This window comes from Mustela erminea, chromosome 9 (assembly GCF_009829155.1).
Source record: "Mustela erminea isolate mMusErm1 chromosome 9, mMusErm1.Pri, whole genome shotgun sequence".
Taxonomy (NCBI): domain Eukaryota; kingdom Metazoa; phylum Chordata; class Mammalia; order Carnivora; family Mustelidae; genus Mustela; species Mustela erminea.
The window spans coordinates 70,678,010-70,694,102 of record NC_045622.1 but is presented as its reverse complement, the minus strand read 5'-3'; the positions used below and the strand labels follow the sequence as shown (position 1 = coordinate 70,694,102).

Below are 16,093 nucleotides of genomic sequence, written 5' to 3'. Positions count from 1 at the left end.
CATTTCTTTAAAGGATTTTATTTTATTTGACAGAGAGACAGCAAGAGAAGGAATATAAGCAGGGGGAGAGGGAGAAGCAGGCTTCCTGCTGATCAGGGAGCACAATGTGGGGCTTGATCCCAGGATCCGGGGATTGTGACCTGAGCCAAAGACAGATACTTAAGGATGGAGTCACCCAGGTGCCCCTATAATTTACATTTTTAAAAGAAACACACTGCTGTGAGAAAAACAGACTAGAAAAGCAGATGTGGAAGTAGGCACACTCGTTAAGAGGCTAATACATGAGAGATGATGATAGCTTGGACTAGAGTGGTAGCAGCAAAAAATGGTATATGTTATGAATGTGTAAATTAGAAAGAAATAGACTTTTTTGGGGAGATGTAGCCTCCCCTAGTAGCATGGCTTGGTGAATTGGTGAAACCTTTCCTCCTAGGTGCCTTTTCCTTTAGATGGTTGCAGCTTTATGCCGGGCTACGTGGCTTAGTGAGTGGAGTGCTGGCTACATTAGTATCCTACTTGCTCCTTCATCTGTGCACCCTTGTACAGTGAATAAAATCTAAAGTGGTCTGCAGTTTTCCTGGATAAAGGTGAAGGGAATGAAAATTCACTCTTCTTCTTTTTAAAAAATTCCCATTATTCTCATCCAGACCTTTATCACTTCATGTATATTTAATCTCTCCAACTAGACTGCAAAGCCACTAAGAACCAGAACTATTACTTTTTTTTTCTTTTAACCCTAGATCATGATCAAATATGTTTGACCACTTCTGAAAAGCTATGTGTGAAATGGGTGGAGGCCAGAAGTCAAAGGAATGCCATGTGAGAAACAGGAGCTCTTAACTTCTGTTCAAGTCATGGACTCTTTAAAAATTAAAAAAAATTTTTTTAGCTTATTTTATTTAAATTCAATTAGTTAACAGTGTATCATTAGTTTCCAATGTAGAGTTCAGTCAAGCCATGGACTCTTGAGAGCCCTTTGAAAACTATTGAAGTTTTTCTAGAAAACATGCCCATGCCTGGCATTTTGTACATGATATCAATGGTCCATGGACTTTGCAACTCTTACCCCTGACTTTGGTTAGATATTAATTTGATCTGAACCAGAACTATGTCTTCACTAGTACCTGACATAATGTCCTATCTGTAGTTTGATATTTGTTGATAGTGGCAATAATGAAACCATTTATGTCTATTCTTTGCAGAGATCATTGTGCTAGAGTTCCTGAGGTCAAAAATAGTTCTACATACTATAAATACTATTGTAACATTATATGTCCATTGTTAAGAGACATGAACTATCAAATGTAAAACTCATCGATATGACCTTTTAAGTTAAAAGTGGATATGTTTTTTGCAGTATGTAGTATTAGTTGTTATTTGAGAGGCTGATTATTTCAGTAAACCTAGGTTTGTTTTAATGGCTGATACCAACTGCAAGGAAAGTAACAAAATACTTGATGTGTTTCCTATAACCCAGCAATATCTTGAAATGACCTGGTGTGGAGGATGACAAAAGTCTAGGGACTGCTGCCAAGTCCTACAGAGCAGCAACATGGAAGATGTTTAGTCAGTTTTACTACAAGTTAGAAATCTACTGTACTAGAGGCACGTGTAGAAACTGTTAATTGCTAGCTTTTTTTCCATATGGTTCTGTTTTAATGAAGCATATTTGATGCAGATGGTTGGAAATAATGTCTAAACTGGCCCTAATTCCTACAGTACTTCTACTCCAATACTTAACAGTGCCTTTGTAAAGTTTCTTCATTCACAGCTTAAAATTTTTTTTTTTTAATTTTTATTTTTTAGCTGAAACATGGCCTTGGATAACTGAAAACTATTCTTTAAACTTGACCACTGAAGAGAATAAGAACAGTCATTTCCTCTCTGATTCTAGGTGAAAGCTACTCTCCAACTTGGTTTCCTTAGTATTATGGGGGTTCTCTTCTCTTCATCATTATTATGGTTTTCTGAATGTATATCGTTGAGGAAATTGGCATTACAAAGGATCACATATAGGAACTGAAGTGACTTTACCAATAGCTTTGTTAACATGATAATACTTTTATCTCTTTAGGGATATGAAATACAACAGCCTGGAATATTAATAACAATCCCTTATTTGCACATTCTCTGTATCTTATGCAATCTTATGCAAAATTGGACTTGATAGATACTAATGTTAAATTAGAAGTGAAGTCAAGGACAAATTGTCCCCAAAACTGCAAAAATCCTTCCATTTCCTTTCTTCCATTATATGAGACTGGAATACCAACATGCAGTCATTGTGTTTGTCTTAAATCTTTAGAGAGAGTTCAGATATGTTATCTTGCTTAACAATGATATGCTGATTTACTTTAAGTGTTTTATTTTCATGTACTTGTTGCTAAATATGTGCACTTGTCTTCATATTTGTTCATATTTGCTTAAGAATATAGATAATGTTCTTGTTAGACTGAGGTTGAGTTCTGCAGAGCAAAAAAGAGACATGGTTCAGTGGGTTTGTATCCATTTTGCTTTTTTTTTTTTTTCCTCACATTGTCACTTAAATATTCTCTTTGTTATCTGAATAGGACATCTGCTGACTAGCCTGACCCTCTTTACCTGACTGTGTGAAAAGTCTTGGTTAAATCTGTTAGGCGTTGGAGGCCCAGGGATCTGCTAAGTGCTTCTAAGCTTGAAAGACACACTGTCCTTGGTCTGTTTTGTGTTTCCCACTTATGGACACCTTTGATAAATAACCCTGATGTAGGTATGGGATAAGCCAAACAATGCAGTATTCTGAGGAGTAATTGATCCAAAGGACTAATTACCTCTTAATAAACATGGGGCTTTTTCTCATATTGTAAAGAGGTTAAAAAATGTAACACAAAAATTAATTTTTCACCCAACTTAGTTGTAATATAGGCAGTCCTAACACTGAAGAAAAAGAAAAAAAAAAGCACACAACCTATTTGTGGGAAATCTTTTAGAATCACAGTTCTTTTTTTTTATTTACCTCTTTTCTCCCATTGTCTTTCACTAGGAGGAAGTTACCATTAGTTTAGGCAGTGTTCTGCTCAGATATACTTGCATGTGTTTGGGGAGTTGTATTGAATATACCCCTTTGCCATAGAAAGTATTCATCTTTAAATGTTAACCTCAGTGTTGAAATTTTATGAGAAAGGAAAGGAATACACATTTTTCACTTATTTTAAACTTCTCCTTGGAAAATGTAGTTTGCTGCTCTTGTCTCAAGTTGGAAAGATTTACAAAGTTTTCTTCAAATACTCATATAAAGCAAATACAATCCTGAATTAGACTAGGAAAAAAAATGTACATTTCCTCTAAAAATCTTAATAATTGTAGCATATCAGTTTTAGTTAGGTGTTTTTTTTTTTTTTTTTTTTTTACCTTTTCCTCAATTTATATTCACCCTGGAGATTTCTTCTTTTTTTTACTCTTTTGTCTTGCCTTGTTTGTTTTATTTGAAGCATGGTTTAACTTTTCACTGGAGCAAGAGCCTAAAAAGGTCAGAGTAAGAAGAGAACAATTACCTTTGTGACAGCTGTCAATTATTCAAGGTGGAATATGTTATTTCCCAAGTAATGTTTAAAAACAGAATTGAAGAATTACTTATGAGTTTGATTCACTTTGACAAATCTTAGAAAAATTTTAAAGATTTGTCACTCTTTTTCCTCTTATAGAAGAATGCTTCTTAAACTCAAAGAGAATAGCTCTTTGGAATACTCTCTGATTTTGAACTCTGGAAAAGCATTTTGAAGGTATGAAGGGGCCCTATGTTGAATTAAGCAGCTGGAGATCCGCTATTACCATAGTTTTGATAGTAAGTATGGGAGGGGCCCTGGAAATGAGGTTTAAAATACCAGGTTGCCTCAAACAGCAGTTTAAGGGCAAGGAAAAGCCAGCTATGTAGCTTTTTCACCATTACTGTATAAATGTTAGATACTTGGGAGGTTTTTTCCTTTTCCTTTTCTTTTCATTTTATTTCTTTTCTTTTCAGAGAAATAATACTCTTATTTTTTAGATAAAACAAGATACTCTGCTGGGCTTTGTGTTAGTTAGGCTTTAGGCATTTATTAGGCTTTTAAAATTTTTATTTTTTAAAAATTTCTCACTATGGTTTTCAGGTCTTATTCCTGAGCTATATCTCTTTTGGTCTTGATTTTGTTTTCAGAGAAATAGCAGAGCTAAGCTTTTCATTTAATTGTAATAAAATACTGCCCTAAAGAAGAAGGAAATATGATTTTTTTTACTGGTTTATATAGAAAAGCATATAACTGTAATAATATTTTAACTATAGTTTGTATAGACCATACTCATTTAAGCTCTATGCAAATCTTTGTTACTTCAGGGCAAACAAGCTACAAAACCATAATGTGTGGTGTAGTGAGCACACACCATAAATTTGATAATCATACTTGTGAATTCATCATATTTTATATAGGAGATCGCTGTAGCATTATGAATAGTAATGTGCCAATGACGTGAAAAAATGTTGCCACATTCTTGAATGTTTAGTGATTTTAATGCCACTGTATTATTTCATTTTGTGCCAAGTCGCATTGATTGATAAGTGAAGATAGTAAAATAGCAGAAATTTTATGTTGGTTTTAATGTGTGGAGTTTCTGTAATTCCCCACAAATCCGGAATATTAACATATATACTCCTTTTGTGGGGTAGCAGGAAACATGCTGCCCAGACTACACATGTTACCCAGCGAGGCCTGCCTCTACTGTTGAGAGAAATAGGAGTGGGAGGCTGTTTTAAGTGAAAGTGAAAAAAGGCATTTGTTTAGCTGCATGGCAACACAAATATTTCACTTAGTGAGGACTGACAATGCATCTCATTATGTGAGCCGGTGCCAGCTTGTAAAAAATTTCTGTTTAACTTTCCATATTAGTTGAAGGTGCCTGCGCTTAACTGTTTGAAGCCTGGCATCCAGGTTTCTTCCTGTCGCCCCTATCGCCAACACACAGTTTTTGTCTACCACTGTTTGTTTTTAATTCCCAAGTAACAGATAAGAGAGAGCCAAGGATATTTGGTCCACTGAATGTTATTAGGAATATGTGGGGAACCCTGCCAGATTGAAGTCCGCCTCAGGCTAAACATTTGTCACTTCTTCCCATTTCTCCTATTCCGGATGCACTTTCCTTAAGGCTAATTGTTATATTCTGCCTTGACAGTAGAAACATTGTATGGTATTTGTTTTAAGTTGACAGTTACCTTGTGGTGCTACCATTGCCTGAGTACCATGTTCTCGAGATAATAATTTAGTCTTAAATTCTCCAATCTCCTCTTACAATGAATGCATTTGGATCCTAGGCTATTTTTTTTTTTTTTTTTTGCTTCTTGTAGCATTAGAAAGCAGAGGAAAATAAAATAATAATGACCATCATATCACTTGTTTAAAATAATTTATTTTATGGATTTTGATTTGAAGAAGGTAGAGAAGTACTTTCCATTTCAGGAGTGTTTGAGATACGGTCTGTATGTCCTCATTGGCATGATGATTACCTTGTATGCATCAATTTCAATAGCTTTACCAGGATGTGGTGGTGTAAGGCGAGGGCAAAATACAATTTTAGATGTCTGTGGCTGTAATATATAAATGAAGAATTCTCAGCACTCATGAGCTTAGGATGACGTGTGAGGACCAACTGGATAAATATTCCAGAAAATGCACATTTTCCCCCCATAATATCATCATATTTTTTGAAGCCGTGGGATCAGAAATTTCAGTTTGTTAAGAGAACATTTCAAAATATTTTACCCAGTGAGAAAATACTAGTTACAGAATAGACTAAGAGAAGTAATTTATAATGGGCAAAGCACTATAAAATAATAAAAACCAAGAGAGTTAGAAGTGGGGATCACTTTGCATGAAAAGATTTGGAAACAAATTTAAATTGTTGACAATTCCTTTGTACTAATTAATATCTGCATAAGGTTTAGGGGATTGCACTCTGTGGGTATATTTACATTTCTCTCATAAATAAGAAATAGATTCAAATATAAGAATTTAAAAAATCTATTCTAAAATGAATTCCTTTTCTTCCAAATTAAGTTGCTGGCAATTTGTAGTAAAATCTTTCCCTCTTTTCCTCTCCTCTATTGCATGCTAGTCCTTATTGTATTCCATCTCTCTCTCTCTATTTTTAGTGTAGACTTTGGTCCTCTGGGAAATGAGAATCCTTCTAAATACTAAAAACTGTGGCATCATCTGTCAGGCAGAAGCCTGAACTGGCTGGGGATTGTAAATGCCTGCCAAGGATCTTTCTGACCTCTTTACTTCTTACTACCCCATAGTAGTTGCGGATTTTTGCTGAATTAGTCACATTCTAGCCCTGTGTCTGGGCTTTTTAGATAGGAAACACAATATGCCATCAGTTGATGGGATGGGCCAGGGGTGTGGGTGTACTACAAGGCAATGCAGTTACAGTCTGGATGGAAACCAAAATAAATATTTTGCCATTAGCTTTCTCATCAATTAGATAGTCACGGTTAGCCTCAAAGGGCTAATATATGGATGTTTTAAAAAACATATTTGGATTTTTCAGTTCTGCATGTTATTGCTTAGTTCCTTCTTAAAAAAAGCAGCTCACTTCCTCTCTTCAAGCAGAACAATGCTTCAACTTTCCCAGCAAGTCCTGTTTGAGGGTTAGTTAATTGGTCTAGTATCAAGAGCACGAATATGAGTGGCACATGGGTGGCTCAGTGGGTTAAGCCTCTGCCTTCGGCTCAGGTCACGATCTCAAGGTCCTGGGATCAAGCCCCACATCAGGCTCTCTGTTTTGCTCCCCCCCCCCCCCCCCCGTCTACTGCTCTGCCTACTCGTGATCTCTCTCTGTCAAATAAATAAATAAAATCTTAAAAAAAAAAGAGCACAAATATGAGGCTTCAGATTAAACAACTAGTTCTGATTCCTCATTCTGTGGTTCAGAGTGAGAGGTGGAGGGATTGTTTCTGAAGCATCTTTGTCTCCATGTTTCCCATTCTGCCTGTCCAATTATTAGCTCAGATTTAGAGTACTTAATATCAGCCTTATAGGACTCTATTATGATATTCTGTCACAAATTCTATAGCTCCCAAAGTGAACAAAAACTTCTGTTTCCTTGCTACTTGTAATGCATGGAAGATAGTAAACATCCAATAAATATTTGTTGAGTGAGTGAGCGGATGAGTGAGAATATAGGAAATGTTGACAAGAGGAGGAAAGTACATAAAGTTCTTGAAGGATGTGATTGGGCATGATTATGTGTTGTTGACAGTTGAAATTCAAATTCTGAGATTAACTGGTAAACCTGTTGAAATGAGGAATCCTTAATTCAAAAAAAATTTGGACATATTTACTTTTGTAGCTGGTACAAATTAGCATCAGTTTTTTCCAGGAATTGTCAGGTGGCATTCAGTTTCCCAAATTTGATATTTTGAAGGCAGTGGGATCTCTAAAATGTCATCCTTGGAAAACTTCCTAGGATTCACATAGTTATAGTACCAGAGAGACTAGATAACATTTTAGAAATTTCTGTACCTATCTGTAGTTTCATATTTCCTTTGCAAATAGTAATGCTAGAAACATGAGACTGCCTAGTGGGGAAAGTTGGCATGTCGTGCTATAGGGAGTTTGGCATAAAAGGCTCTATCTGGACATGCATTTTTTTACTTTTTTTATGTTTCAAGTTTTTATTTAAATTCCAGTTAATTAGCATACAGTGTAATATTAGTTGCAGGTGTAGGATTGTGTGATTTAACACAGAAAACACACACTGCTAATCACAACAAGTTGCCCTCCTTAACCCTCATCACCTGTTTAATTCATCCCCCCCACCTACCTCCCCTCTGGTGACCATCAGTTTGTTCTCTATAGTTTAGAGTCTGTTTCTTGGTTTGCTCTTTCTCTCTCCCTGCCCTTTGCTCATTTGTTTTGTTTTTTAAATTTTACATATGAATGAAATCACATGGTAGGTATTTGTCCTTCTCTGAATGACTTGTTTTGCTTAGAATAATATCTTCTAGCTCCATCCACTTTGTTGGAAATGGCCAGATCTCATTCTTTTTGATGGCTGAGTAATATTCCTGTGTGTGTGTGTGTGTGTGTGTGTGTGTGTGTGTGTGTGTGTGTCTACACCCCACATCTCCTTGATCCATTCATCAGTCAATGGACATTTAGGCTCTTTCAATAATGTAGCTATTGTTGATAATTCTACTATAAACATCGGGTGCATGTATCCCTTCAAATTAGTATTTTTGTATCTTTGGGTAAATTCCTAGTAGTGCAATTGCTAGGTCATAGGGTAGTTTGAATTTTAACCTTTTGAGGATCCTCCATACTATTTTTCAGAGTGATAGATGCAACAGTTTTTATTCCTATGTACAGTGTCAGTTCTCCACTTCCTCGCCAACACCTGTTATTTTCTGTGTTGTTAATTTTAGCCATTGTGACAGGTGTGAGGTGGTATCTCATTGTACTTTGGATTTGTATTTCTCTGATGAAGAGTGATGTTGAGCATCTTTTTATGTGTTTGTTGGCCATCTGTATGGACATGTATTTTTTTTCTGTTCAAGTTTGATTTGACTATGAATTATTGCACTTGATTCTGAATGTGAAAGTGGATTTTTCAAACTGATCAGAGTATACTTGGAAGTCAAATTGTATCTAGTTTCACTTTAACCTACTGTTAAATACCTTTTTTGGGGAAGCTTTGTGATCATGTTCATTGTACAGTGATAGGTAGGCTAGTGGAGTGAGTGTATATTCTTTAAGTAGCTTAATTTTGGGAAAAAGCCTTTGGGGGGCCACATGTGCTAAGTTTTATACTAAATATTTAAAATTGAGGACAATCCCCAAATCCTACTAGTATTTTTCAAGCCTTTATTCTTTTAACCCAGACATTTATATAGTAAGGAGACATTATTTTCTCCTAGATTCTCCTTACTATTATTTTGCCCAATGCCATGCTGTTTAGACTGTCAGATATTCTTGAGGTTTCCAGATATCTCTCATGATCAATCATTTATTCTGCTTATGTAGCTAATGGTGTATTTGTGCAAATGGTATACATTTTATATGTTGGCCACAAGGTAACAAAAGTCCAATTGTTTTTATGGTAAAGAGATACAGATTTTTCATGCCCAATTAAGCAGGTAATTTACATGTCTAGCCTCTCAAACATTAAAACATACTTCCCATTATGTGTGGGAGGCTTACTTCATATTTTATTGCTCATTTGCTAAAATATAAATAATAAAAAAAATTGAGAATGGGTATCTTTGGCATGTGATGCCCAATGTAGATAGTATATGAAGTGTCCCATTCTTTATACATTGCAAATATGATAACTGCTATTCTAGCATGCATTATTGATAACTCTCAGAATCTTCTAATATTGAATAATACCATGTGTTTAAAATGTAGGATTTTTAAAAAAATAGGATGTATGAATGGGATATATTCATCTAAAATCCTGTATATACATTTGAACTGATTATAATAGAAACAGTTTGTCTTTTCTCTTTCATACCATTCCTTTTACTTGGAATATTTCTTTTCATCTTTCAAGTCCCACCTCCTTGTGTAGTCTTCTCTGGTCTCATATCATTTGAACTGCCATAGTATTTTGTATTTCTCTTTTTGTGCTAGTCGTAATTTGTCTTTTTGTAGTTTCTGTGAATCTTCCTTTCTCTTCACTTCTGATCAAATTTTTTTCTTTAGAGACAGGTATATTAAATCAAATCCATCTTAAATAACTTATGTGACCTTATAGTACGTACTTTTTATAAGCACTCAGTATATAATTATTGAGTTAATTAAAAATTTTGAAAGCCTCCCCACTCCCAATTCCTTTAACAATTTACCAAATTTGTGTTGCTTTTCTTAAATTTGGTTTTTCTTGTATGTGTTGATTGCTTTTACTGTTTTCATATTATCCTGGGAGTTCAGGAGGAAGTGGTTTCTTGATTTGCAGATGAGTTGAATGCAACATCTTTTAAAAATATGAAGTGTGTTATTTATTGTTTGTCCCTGAACAAAATCTGGAGATTGTGATTAGTGAGTAAAGAACGAATTGACCTATCACCCTCACCATTACTTCTCCTGTTCCTTCTGTCTCTCTTGCCAATCATGATTTTGGAGTGAGGTCTATACTATGCTTCTTGGTACTGTCTCTAACACGGTAGTTTGCTCATAATTTGCGCTCTAAACACCTGCATAAAATGAATGTGTGAATGAATTTGACATCAATGAATATTGCTTTGATGCCTCATCCACTCATTCCATTAATGGCTTTTCCACACTCCCCAGGCATTCTTTGCATTTGTGTTCTTCTTCCATTCTCTCATATAAAATCTTTCTTTCAAGAAAACATTTGATGGTCATATTCAACCCAAGATATAAACGGACAATAATAGCTTAATATGTTCTTCTTTTGTGCATATGAATTTAAAGTGTAGAAGTCCTTTCAAATAAAAAGATAAATCAGTTAAGTTATGTGAGATCTTGATTCAAAATAAAGGTGCTGGTTTTCTTGACCTCATAAAGAAACATGTTTATAGCTGGGCTCCAGAGCAGTTTTGATAGTGTTTAGAGGCCCATGAATACATTTCTAGGGAAAGTAGCTTGACCATAGGCTACTATAAATCTTTGTTAAGTGTTTCAGGGATTTTTAACTTACCAATGGCTAAAGATAGAAAGAAGGATAGAAAGAGTACCTTGGGATAGCTGGCCCTGAAGTGAGGAAATGGAATTAAAGTTATCAAAAGAAAATATCCTTTGTTTTCACTTACCTTAAGGATGACTAGATTCATAGTTTTTGTTCCTATTTTGGGACTGTTAGAAACAATTCAAATAAATCTTTGCTGTGCAACTCCAATTACAATAAAGAGTTTATAGTTGTTATTATTGTCTTTTTCTGAAGTTACTTCATTGTAATAATTATTGGAAAAAAGTAACTCATAAATTATAAGTACATGCAGTTTACTGTATTCTCTTCCCAGTATTTTTTCTAATAAAAGTGCCTTGGTTTTTTTGTTTTTGTTTTTGTTTTTAGAACAATGTTTTTTTTGATAAATGTGGTTGGGGTTGAGCTGACATTACCTTCCCAAGTCAGAGAGTGGGCATTCTATATGCCTGGTCACATTGATTAATTAGGAAATAAACATGTTATCTATGCCAGGCCAATGATAGTTAATCCTGGGAACTTTGCTGGGAATTAATGGGAAAGAAGCCCTGCCTTTCTACTGTCATTGCTAACCTGGAGTTTCTGATAGTCATCTTTGCCCCTGAAGTGAGAGAACCTGCCTGAGAGATGGAGAGAGACCAATTCTTGATTACATCATTTTAATACTGAGTCCAGCTATGTCAGAAGCCAGGACTTTGCAGTTATGTTGAGCCAAGAATTTTTTTTTCAAATCTACTTTGAGTTAGTTTTTTTTATCACAACTTAAAGTGTTCTTATGAATACAATCGGGATTGTACAACTAACCACACAACTGATAAGGTGGATGGATATGTGTGATTTGGAGAAATATTTCGATGTCCATTGATTGACTTATCCAATAATGAAGTATATTTATTTCACTTTCTTTCCATGAGCACAAATGAGTGGGGTGATATGATGAAGGTCATTATATTTCCCATTGAAATAATTAGTATTCTCAAAGAATAAAATGCAAATGAGATGATATAACTAGATAAGTTTTAAACTTCAAGTTATGTGATTTTGAAAGTAGAACACGTTTTTGTGTTAAGTGAAATAAGTCAGACTGGGAAAGGGAAATAACATGTAACTTCATTCATAAGTGGAATCTAAAAATGCAAATGAAAAAACAAAAAACAGAAACAGATATACAAATATAGAGAACAAATTGATGGTTGCTAGAGGGCAAGGGGTAAGGGGGAATGGGTTAAATGAATGAAGGGGAGTGGGAGATACAGGCTTCCAGTTATGGAATTAATAAGTCACAGGAATAAAAGGCACGTCATTAAAAGTATATAGTCAGTGGTATTGTAATAGGGTTGTATGGTGACAGATGGTGGCTATACTTGTACTGAGCATAGCATAATGTATAGAGTTGTTGAGTCACGTTATACACCTGAAACTAATATAAATTGTGTGTCCACTATGCTCAAAAAATAGAGAAAACTTTAAAAAAAAGAAAATAGAACAAGTTTATGGATTTTTTTCCTGGGTTAAAAAATACAGTTTTGGGGGGCACCTCGGGGGCTTAGTCACTTGAGCATCTGACTCTTGGGGCTTCAGATCATGATCTCAGGGTCGTAAGACTGAGCCCTGCATCATGTTCCACACTCACCATAGAGTCTGGTTGAGATTCTCTCTCTCTCCCCCTGTTTGTGCACATGTGCACTCTTTCTCTAAAATAAATAAATAAAAATTTCAAAAAGTAAATATGTAGTTTTCCTTTTTAAATAAAACAAGTTGAAATTTGCTTATATTTTTAATATTCACTTATCTATTGTAGTTTGATATTTTTTGTTAGATGTACAACTTTGACAGGAATTGGAGAGTACTTTACCAATGCTCTGAAGAAATATCCTCTGCTTGTGAAATTTTGTTAATCTTATTCATTAATATGTAATTCTAAACTTAAGGTCAACTTTAATGGATTTATCTCAAATTAGAGATCTTCTCATTAGCTTGGAAAACACAAAATGGAACTGGATACTGTTATACAAATAAATAACTGGAATTTTGATGAAAATTTATTCTCCAAATCTTATGCAAGTTGTACTTGATGTTTGTAAATCACATTTAAAGGGGGCAATGTTTTTAACTTATATTTGCCTTTTAGGAGAGCTCCATTTTATCTGTCTTTTCACAGTGTTTGAAATATGAATGTAAAATATGTATATAGACACTAGGTTGGTGTTTGATCATCTCTCAAGCAATAGTGAATCATTTTATATACTAGGTTTTCTTGCTTTTTTCCCTGCCATTCAGGGATGTATATTGTCAGTCAAATTTGGTCTTTTTTAAGTTGGCAAGCCTTAAGTGACAAGTTTTTAAGTTGACACTGTTTTCTCCCTAAATCTTATAGCAGATAGATATGTTCCTCAGATCTAAGAGCTTCAGATTTAAGTCCCCTAGGTGTTTATGCCCTCATTAGGAAATGATCGTGTTCAGAGGTTGGGGTGCTAACTAGTCCATGAGACCAAGGCCCCCATTAGAACCATTGTAACATCAAGTCAAAGTTACAGAATACTTAAACTTTAAGGTCCATGCAGACAACAGCACATTTGGAATGGCATTCACACTTAGTTATATGGGTGGAATTTCTCAGAGGCAGTGGATTTCAAAGTTCCATTATCTATCATTTAGTAGGATTTCCCCTTTCCTCAAATGACCCCAAGTATGCAACCCAGACAAATATAGTTCAAAATGTAAAATTCCTAGGAGAAACTTGCTTCTCCCCCTCCTCCTCCTTCTTTTTCCTCTTCTCCTTCTCCTCTTCCTCCATCATCATCTTGTTCTCCTCTTCCTCCTCCTCCTCCTTCTTTTTAAGTATTTACCCATTTATTTGAGAGGCAGGGGAGGGAGATGGATAGGGAGAGAGAATCTCAAATAGACTCCATACCGAATATGAACCTGACACGGCTTGATCTCATGACCCTGAGATCATGATCTGAGCCGCAGCCAAAAGCAGGAGTCAGACATTTAATCAACTGAGCCACCCAGGTGCCCCAGAGAACTGTATTTTTTAACCCAAGGGGGAAAAAAAAATCCATACACTTGTTCTATTTTCTTCTTCTTCTTCTTCTTTTTTAAATTTTCCAGGCCCCAGAACCTACTTCTTCTTTTTTTTTAAATTCTCTCTTTTTAAAGATTTTATTTATTTATTTGCAGGCAGAGAGGCAGGCAGAGGGAGAGGGAGAAGCAGGCTCCCCACTGAGCAGGGAGCGCAATGTGGGGCTCGATCCCAGGACCCTGAGACCATGACCTGAGTGAAAGGCAGTTGCCCAACCAGCTGAGCCACCCAGGCGCCCCAGAACCCACTTCTAATAGCCCTTCCTTTCTTCTTCTTATAACCCTTCTCCATGGTGATCTTTCTTTTTAGCCACTCACTGCCTATTTACCTCTTCTGCCCAAACCTACTCATAGTATAGTATCCTAGAGTTGTCACATAGACCTTTATTATTATTGTTGTTGTTGTTAAAATTTTTATTACATTTATGTTAAAATTCCAGGAACAAAGATGAAATCTCACACAGAATTCAAAATATGTCATCTGTTTTTTCTTTTACCTGCTTATTTCTAGTCCTTGTCCATGTGTTTTTTTTTTAAAGTTCGCATTTCTGTAATTAGAGCATAGATGTTATTATGTATTCTTTGGTTTTCATTTGATATATAATAAACTTTTCCTACCACAAAGAGCTTGCTATGGCCTGTACACATCTGGGAGAAACCCTTTTGTTCCTTTATTTGGAAGAGAGCTTCCATTGGGGTCTTATTTTGGATAGTCTTCCTGATCTTGAGATATTCCATTTACAATTAGCTGAAGGTCTTACTGAGGGAAGAGATTGTACCTATATTTCATGGGAATGCATCTTAACATTTACCAATAACTATGATGTTTTCTATAGTTTTTTTTTTTTTTTTTTTGCATCTCTTACATCTGTTGAGAAGCTTATAGAATTTTTCTTCTTTAGTCTGTGAATAGGGCATTATTCACAGATGTTCTGAACCAACTAACATTACTGAGATAAAACCCACTTGTTTTTGATGGATTTTCATTTACACTGTAGAATGAATTAATATCTAAAGGATCTTTAAAATTCTGTTCATAAATGAGATTAGTTTATAATTTTCACTTTTTATAGTGTGCTTATTTTGTTTTGGAATCAAGGATATTTTAGCCTTAAAAGTGATTTGGGAATCATACACATTTTATTGTGAGAGGAACTCATAGTATTACCTCTTCTAGAGGCACTAAGTTTAATTAGTGGGGAGGAAGGTGGGGATAGAAAAAATGTTGGTTAAAAAAAAATGTTGGTAAAGTGTGGAGGTTGCTTTTATAAGTCTCTGTCATGGTGTGTAATTTTTTCGGTGTTTTATCTTTGAATATTTTTGGCAGACTTGTGGTGTGATCAGTTGGGATTAAGAAGAGGGTAGTTTGATGACATTCGTTAGGGAAGAGACTGGTTACTAGAGAAACCATTAACTGAACATTGAAGAAGTTTCCTGAACCAAAGTTGGAGCTACACATGATCTGAAATTTAAATACATTCTAATTAGTTTGTTTATGTCCCTAATGCTCTTAGAAGGTACAAGGATAGAGCTTCTTCTTCAGGCCCCACAGTCTTCTCATTGGTTATATTAAACCATTTATGACGTCATTCTTCCTCCAAGACTCTCTTGGGAGTTAATTTTAGTCAGGTTTTTAATCTCTGTAAAAAATCTGGGGAGTAAGTATGAGTCCATATGTAATTTGACATATGTATAATTTCATTTCATCCTATTAAAAATAATTCACAAATATTAGGAACTTTTTAAGTTTGGCCTTTCTGGGTATCTGATATGACTACTGATGCAATTTCTTACAAGCGAGGGGCTGACTGTTTTCTTTCTTACTGTTCTAAAGGTATCACAATTTAATTCAAGACAATTTTTGAGCACCAACTATGCACCAGGTACTGAATATTCAAAGATAATTGTTCTTAGTCCAAGCTTTCTTTTTTCATCCTTGTTCTCTGAAAGCCTTTTCTGATATCCAGGTGCTTTTGTTTCTCTTTCTTTTTGTCTCTCTGTCAAAGCAAAGAGCCTTTAAAAGGAAAATTTGAGTTAAATCCAAGCTGCTCCTATTGAGAAGAATTAGTACAGCTCTGTGAACATGGGCCTATTGTTTGTTTAGAACCTAGTGTTAATGAGGGCACAATGCTTGTCTTGATTCTTATATGGACCTTTTAGCTGTGCTCTGTTCCATGGCTTTGGATGACTGATCTAATGATTGATACTTGCTAAAGACCAGGTGAGAAGATTTGGTTGATCAAAACATTAGAAAACCAGTGCAAATTGCATTCTCACCAGGTATCATCCTTGTTTATAAAAGGCAAACAATATCTTAGGGCTTCACTTTAAA

The 16,093-nt window shown here is 35.2% G+C and overlaps 1 protein-coding gene across 17 annotated transcripts in view; it reads left to right on the top strand.

The window, feature by feature from the left end:
- Nucleotides 1-16,093, top strand: part of SOX6 (SRY-box transcription factor 6) — a 607,305-nt gene that overhangs the window by 167,331 nt on the left and 423,881 nt on the right. Inside the window, exon 1 of one of the 17 annotated variants that reach the window (XM_032360350.1) lies at nucleotides 15,773-15,982. The exons of 12 other annotated variants lie outside the window; for them this stretch is intronic. The gene's annotated coding sequence lies outside the window, so the exon portion shown is untranslated. Of the gene's footprint in view, nucleotides 1-15,772; nucleotides 15,983-16,021; nucleotides 16,042-16,093 lie in introns of those variants that run through there. 4 more of the 17 variants (XM_032360351.1, XM_032360344.1, XM_032360349.1 and 1 more) reach the window with 4 other exon arrangements.